General features: G+C 39.0%; 1 long non-coding RNA gene across 1 annotated transcript in view; it reads left to right on the forward strand.

The window, feature by feature from the left end:
* Window positions 1–3,961, forward strand: part of LOC141133430 (uncharacterized) — a 58,054-nt gene extending 54,093 nt beyond the window's left edge. The window contains exon 4 of the long non-coding RNA XR_012243073.1: window positions 3,185–3,961. This is a non-coding gene — a long non-coding RNA (uncharacterized lncRNA). The remainder of the gene's footprint in view (window positions 1–3,184) is intronic.
* Window positions 3,962–7,205: the final 3,244 nt, after the last annotated feature.

A 7,205-nucleotide genomic window follows, 5' to 3' on the forward strand; every position in this document is an offset into this window, starting at 1 on the left:
TTTGAAGTTGTTGTTGTTTGTTCTCTCCAACAACATCTTCCTTTTTGACGGATCCCACTACCTCCAGATACAGGGGGTGGCTATGGGGACCAAATGTGCCCCCTCTTACGCCAACCTGTATCTGGGGGGGTGGGAACTGGATCTGTTTTCCAGAGACGACATGCAGCAATATATGGAACAAATCCCTCTATGGAGGAGATTTATTGACGACATTTTCTTTATATGGGTGGGTCCTAAAGATCTTCTTCTGTCTTTTTTGGAAAGCCTAAAAATCAATAGATTTAATCTCAAATTCACTGTTGAATTTAGTCAATCCAGTTTGACTTTTTTGGATACTCAAATTATAGTTAAATCTGATGGTAACATCAGAACAACTTTATACCGGAAACCCTCTGCGGGCAATTCCCTGTTGCACGCCACCAGCTCCCACCCGGTTCCTCTTATCACGAGTGTGCCCTACGGGCAATATTTACGAGCAAAACGCAACTGCAGTGATGAGTCTGACTTCGAAAGGGAAGCTAAATGTTTACGCTCACGCTTCCTCAACCGAGGGTATAGCAAAAAATGCCTTAAAAAAGCATACCTCAGAGCAAAAAACCAAAATAGAGCCTCTCTTTTGCATAACACCAGCTGTAAAAAAGCCAACCCGGGTGTCAGGCTCATCACTACTTACTCTAATCAACATCAACAAACACGTGATATCCTTAAAAAGTACTGGTATTTATTAATGGGAGACGAAAAGGTGGCCAAACATCTAAATCCATATCCGGAGATTACTTTCAGACGATGTCGATCACTTAGAGATTCACTTGTACATAGCCACTATGAAAGCCACAGTGCAAAAATCAAAGAAACCGATAGGGGAAGTAGACCCTGCCACCAATGTTCATACTGTAGATATATTTTAGCCTCTCGTAGTCTCTTGTTGCCCAACGATCATTTGTTTAAACCTAGATTTGCAGTAACATGCCAATCCATCGGTATAGTATACATCATGTTATGCGAATGTAAGATGTTTTACATCGGAAAAACTAAGAGACCCTTTTTTTGCCGCATTAGGGATCATGTTTCCCTTATACAGAAAAAAAGAATGGAAACCCCCATCAGTCGTCATGTTGGCCTGCAGCACAACTTTGACGCTAACTGTTTACACTTTTTTGCCTTGGAACATATTCCTCCGGGTGTAAGAGGGGGAGACTATGATAAGCTCCTCCTACAAAAGGAGGCACGCTGGATACACGAGCTATCAGCTCTCCAGCATCCAGGCATGAACGATGCGTTCAGTTTTAAGCCATTTCTTTAAAAACTGGGGCATCCCCAGTTCAGACATGACTTTGTTCTCCCTGGTTCCTCCCCCCTCTTTCCCCCCCCCTTCTTCCCCCCTCTTTTCCCCTTCCCCCCCCCTTCCCTTTCTCCATTCTTTGATTTTTCAGGTTTTGGTTTTCCAAATACAACATAATAGTGTAATCTAATACTAAAAGGTATTTTTCGTTTTTTTTTTTTTTTTTTTTTTTTTTTTTTTCTCGATTTTTTGATTTTGTGTTTCCTTTGTTCTTTCTTTTTCCTTGTCTTTTCCATCTTGGTAGGTCATTAATCACATTTAATATTTTCAATGCTGTACTAATGTGACGTCAAATACATATATAATTCATGTTAAAATATTAACTATATTCTGTATCCTCAATGCTGTACTGATCTGGCGTCTCATATTTGTATAAGCTATGATAAAATATTCAATAATAACGAGATTATGACCATGTACATTCTTGTATGTTACACTTGATATCATTGAACTTTCACTGATTTATTTTGTGCTATACTCTTACAGGCTGTTGTTGCAAATATCTATTAAGGATTTTTTTAACAAAAAGTCCGTTTATTTCTTTTTATGACTGGCAACAATATTCCGGGAATATTCTCATGCTGGGTCGATCTCTGTCAATTTGGACCACACGGACGCCCGGGGCACCCACTATTGGAGATATAGAGCCAATCGTCCCCAAAGTGGTGGCCCCTTTTTTGATCCTGGTTGCTGTACTAAATAGGGTGCTATAATACCCATAATATGATACATATGAGCCTCTATTTTCATTTATTGGTTGTCAGATAGGCTGAATGCTTTAGTTTAGTTCTATCTGTTTATACTTTTTCTTTTCCCATTACCAACATGGCGTTTTCGGCGCCCGGATATCTCACGGGCTCTATGAATCCATAGACATGCGCACTACGCTTGTGGCACGCTACGGATGTCAGATTGACGCCGCTGCGTTCCTCCTCCCCCAGAGTGTGACGCAGCCAGCCTCAACAAGCGTCCGCATCACGGCGGCGAAATCAGACGCCGCCGTGGTGGGGGTACATAAAGGCGGTCATACACCGCCCACAGCTCTGCTACCGGCGCCGTTCAATGGAGGCAGCGTGAAGCTCTCCCAAATCTGCTTGCCGGACTACTGCCTACAAAGTAAGTTCTCCCTCTACAGCATCACTGTCAGTTGGCAGTGAGCTGCACTTGTGGAACTTTGATGGTCCTTTACAACTGTATTTCTTTTCTACTTAGAAAACATCGCGGTTGGTTATCGTTTTTGTAGTCACCATCGACTGGTTTGATTAAACTATGGTATCTAGCCATATCCATTTAACACATGTTTGCCGTGATACTTTTATGCTTTAGGTAAATACTCCTAATTGGCTCTACCTTAAAATACACCTTAAAACCAAACAAGGATGTTTGGGAATCTGATTTCTTTGTTCCCATACATTTCTCTCTCCCCCCTCTTCATCAATTTTAATTTTGTTTTATATTTATTTTTTTTTTTTTTAAAGGGCCAGTATACAACTTTATGTTCCCCTGTGGTCACACTATGGCAGCGATGTCCCTATATATATGAGATAACTTCCCGGTTCAAAATCAGCACTAATTTGCCACTCTATTGAAACATTCATGTTGCCACTCTATTGAAACATTTATGTCGCATTGATGCATTACAGCCTGGTAAGATATACAAATTTTAACTTTCCATATATATTTGGTTGAACTGTCTGGTTTCCAAACTTCTATTTATATATATGCATTTATATGCTCTGTATCAACCTGTCTTCTGATAATTTAGTTTATTCATCCATTTGATGTATTTCTAATATGTTTGTATGCATGTATTGATTATTATTTATTCTCCCATCATTATAGAATCCACTACAATCATAGCCTTTAAACTCCTGAAGAAGCTCGTATTAGAGCGAAACATGTCGAGCGGCAGATTGTCATGGCACCTTTAAGTAGTTGCTTTATGTTGCATTATCCAATGTGAACAATTTTGGGTGATATTCATTAATGTCATATTGTTCTTAAAAGCATGTCCCACTTTCTATGAGAGACATGAATATTTTAATCTCAATTCAATAAAAATTTTCATTTTTTAATAGGATTGTACAGAATTTTTGATTATATCTTTGATGTAAACAGCACCTTAAAAGTCCTTTTTTCCCCATCCTCCGGGCAATTTAGCCCTTATCCCTTATTCAAAACAAATACATGTGTTAATGGGAAGAATTGATTGAATGCGCATAGTGACATATAAAAGAAACTTAAAACGTATCATTCTATGCGTGCATAAAAAAGGAAGGAAGGGATGGGGGAACAGGAATGGGGAAAAAAAAGGAAGGAAAAAGGAAGGGGAAGGAAGAACTTACACTAACTACATGTATAAATACCGTATTTATCGGCGTATAACACGCACACCAATTTAGGAGGGAATTTTAAGGAAAAAAAAACTTTTAGGAGGGAAGTTGAAGGGAAAAAAAACTTACATTTAAATGCCCATCATTGCAGCCTTCTCAGTGCAGCCATGTCAGTGCAGCCTTGTCAGTGCAGCCTTGTCAGTGCAGCCATGTCAGTGCAGCCATGTCAGTGCAGCCTTCCCCAGTGCAGCCTTGTCAGTGCAGCCTTGTCAGTGCAGACTTCCCCAGTGCAGCCTTGTCAGTGCAGACTTCCCCAGTGCAGCCTTGTCAGTGCAGACTTCCCCAGTGCAGCCTTCCCCAGTGCAGCCTTCCCCAGTGCAGCCTTGCCCCAGTGATCCCAGCCATTCTGGGCTTCAAAATCGCCGATCGCAATTTGAAAAAGGAGCTATCCGAACCTAGCCGAGTAGGTTTCGGATAGCTCCGCTCGGGACTATGAGTGGAGCCGAAAATGAATGAGAGCCGTCGGGAAGAGCTGAGGACCGGCTCTGTGTATTTCGGCGCTGGCGGCGCCATTTTCAAATCGCGGTCGGCGATTTTGAAAATGTGACAGGTCGGGATCGCAGGGGATCGGCGTATAACACGCACCTGCGATTTTCCCCTGGTTTTAAGGGGAAAAAAGTGCGTGTTATACGCTGATAAATACAGTATATCCATGCATAGTGAATAAAATTTTTGAATACAATAAATAAATGTGAATTTATACAAGACAACTCTATATTCGATTGTATATACATATGAACTCATCGACAGGCAAAAAATAGAGTGTTTGAATACACAAAAAGATGTATATATATATATATGTATATATGATATATGAAAACTGTGCTTATTAGGGCAATGACATTCTGTAGATAGTAAAAAATATATATGTATGAAAATATATATATATGCTGAGCTAAATGTATATTAATAAAATCTATAATGACTCAAACTATACAGAAAGCTGTGCAAAAAACTATATAGAAAAACATATATGTCCTAAGCCAAAATGACAAACCATGGATATGCCGTGAAACATATATTTATTGATTGTACTAATCATACTTAAAAATAGGCTCCATGGAAAGAAGAGAAGAACTCTCATAAGGTCACTTGTCACGCTGTATAAGGAAGATAATTGATGATATCTATAGAGACCCTGGAACATTCAAAACCATTCATGGCTGTATTGAGCCATGACGGGTCTCAAAGTCTGTGTGTGTGAGTGTATAGATATAAACACAGCCACACTGACAAGTGACCAGAATGAAGGAGCGTCCAACATAAGGTATGTGTAAAAACCTGTGATACTAGAGACTGATCAGAGACATTGCTGTGTCCATAGACACAGCGATCTATAAGTGTAACAAAAAGGCAAAGCAAGACAAAGTTTAGATGTTAAAAAAGGGGGGGAGGACCAAAAAAAGATGGGACAGAATAGCCATTCATTAATCATAGTGTGGAAACCTCCTATGAAAGCCTGAAATATTTAGAATCCTTTATGGCTATATTGGGCTATGACAGATGTCGGACCTGTTTCTCTATATAAGTATAATGATATAAATATAGCTACATTAACAGGTAAACGCAGTAAAGCAACGTCCGGCACCGGATATATATAAGGCAAATGACAACGAAGACCAAGCGAAGATATCGCTGTGTCCATAGACACAGCGATATGTAAAGATTTTAAGGAAACACATCTAGACAGAGCGATGGATATTGAAAGTGGGCAGCTAAAGGGGCAAAAAAAGGGCAAAAAGAAACAAAACGGGATGACTACCCATTAATCATAATAATAGGAAACATCCCATTCGGAGTTCAAACCTAAAGGAATTCTGGTGTTCAAAGAAAAAATCCAAAAACCTTGCGTTTACATAGTAGATGAAATCTGTCTCTCCCTCTAATGGGTGTAACGATTTTCTCAACACCCTGAATAAAAAGGCTGGATACATCTTTTTGGTGTACAAAAATCCAGTGCTTCGGCCACATTTGAGCATTTCTCTATAGCCATCTATATATGCTTCTTTACTTCATAGATTTTTTTACCCCTTTCCAGAGGCATACTTATTTAGGTTGATCCAGACCCTATAATTTCTACATATGTCATGCTATATATATAGATCAACATGCCATATTATATAATAGTACAGTACATCTGACTATACACTATTTTTACATCATAGGACTTGGCATTTGTACCCATATAGCCGTTCCTCGTGGACCGCATATGCCGGGTGCAACCCATGACCTTGCCTGTCTTAATGCTGCTATCCATGTAACTGACATGGAACAACACTACAATAAAATGGATTGAGATTTCAATCTACTCCAACACTTTCTCCTTCATTGTCTCACAAATTTGGGAGATCAGAACTGGAAGCATCATTTTCTAATATTGCATCTTCTTTGATCCTCACAAACAACTATAAACGGTGTAACCAGTAAGTTTTTTTCGTTATTGGTGTGTCATTACTGTCAGTTGTATTTCTTTCTCCCATTTGTTCCAAGCCCCCTAACTAACCTGTGTATGCCCACTAAACTACATATGCCTAGTACTTTTGTACTTTGTTTTTTAGTATGTTTCTATTTCTCATACACTTGCAGATTACATTTTATAACTGCACAGGAAATCCCTTGAAGAAGGAATTCACATTTCAAATATTCCAAAACATGTTGGATTTCTCCATATGTATCACTCACGTATGAGGTCTTCACAAGTAGAACCTATATGTTTAGGATCATTTGCAGTTTTTTGCATACTTGATTGCTTTTAAATTCTTCATATTTATGTGTAATTTTGAATAAAGTATTATTTTTTATATACCCTGTTATCTTTCATCTCTATACTTACTTCTACTCTTCATCTCCCTCCCACCCACAAAATCCCTGGGGTCGCCCCCCATTTGGGCTATATATTTTCGTTGATTGTTTTTGGGATGTGGTGAGAGGTGAGCCCCACTCTTGAGTCTATTTGATTATCTACTTAGATTGATTGATGGTTAAACCACATTTATATGTTGCAATCCAGTGCTTGGCCACATTCGTTAACTTGTCCTTTTCTATGTCGTACAAATGATCGTGTAGTCGATCCTTTAGACATTGTGTTGTACGGCCAACATACTGGATTTGACATTTATCACAAGTGATAACGTACACCAAAAATTGAGTGTTGCAATTAATGAAGGAGGAGACATTGAAAGTTCTACCATTGGTACATGAATATGTGTTTTTGCCCGTTTTGATGTGACAACAGTAATTACAGGCCTTCCTCCCACATTTGTAGTTCCCTGTTAAACTTAACCAATTAGTTTTGCGCTGTCTACTTAAAAATAAGCAAGGTGAAAGGGAATTTCCCAGAGTGGGTGCTCTGCGTGACACTACCTTAATGCCTTTGGAAAGAACTTTGCTGTAAACCGGGTCATTGAATAGGATAGGAAGATACCTATTTATGATATTCTTTATTTTCTTAAATTCCAAACTAAACGGTG

This window comes from Aquarana catesbeiana, linkage group LG03 (assembly GCF_042186555.1).
Source record: "Aquarana catesbeiana isolate 2022-GZ linkage group LG03, ASM4218655v1, whole genome shotgun sequence".
NCBI classification, from domain to species: Eukaryota; Metazoa; Chordata; class Amphibia; order Anura; family Ranidae; genus Aquarana; species Aquarana catesbeiana.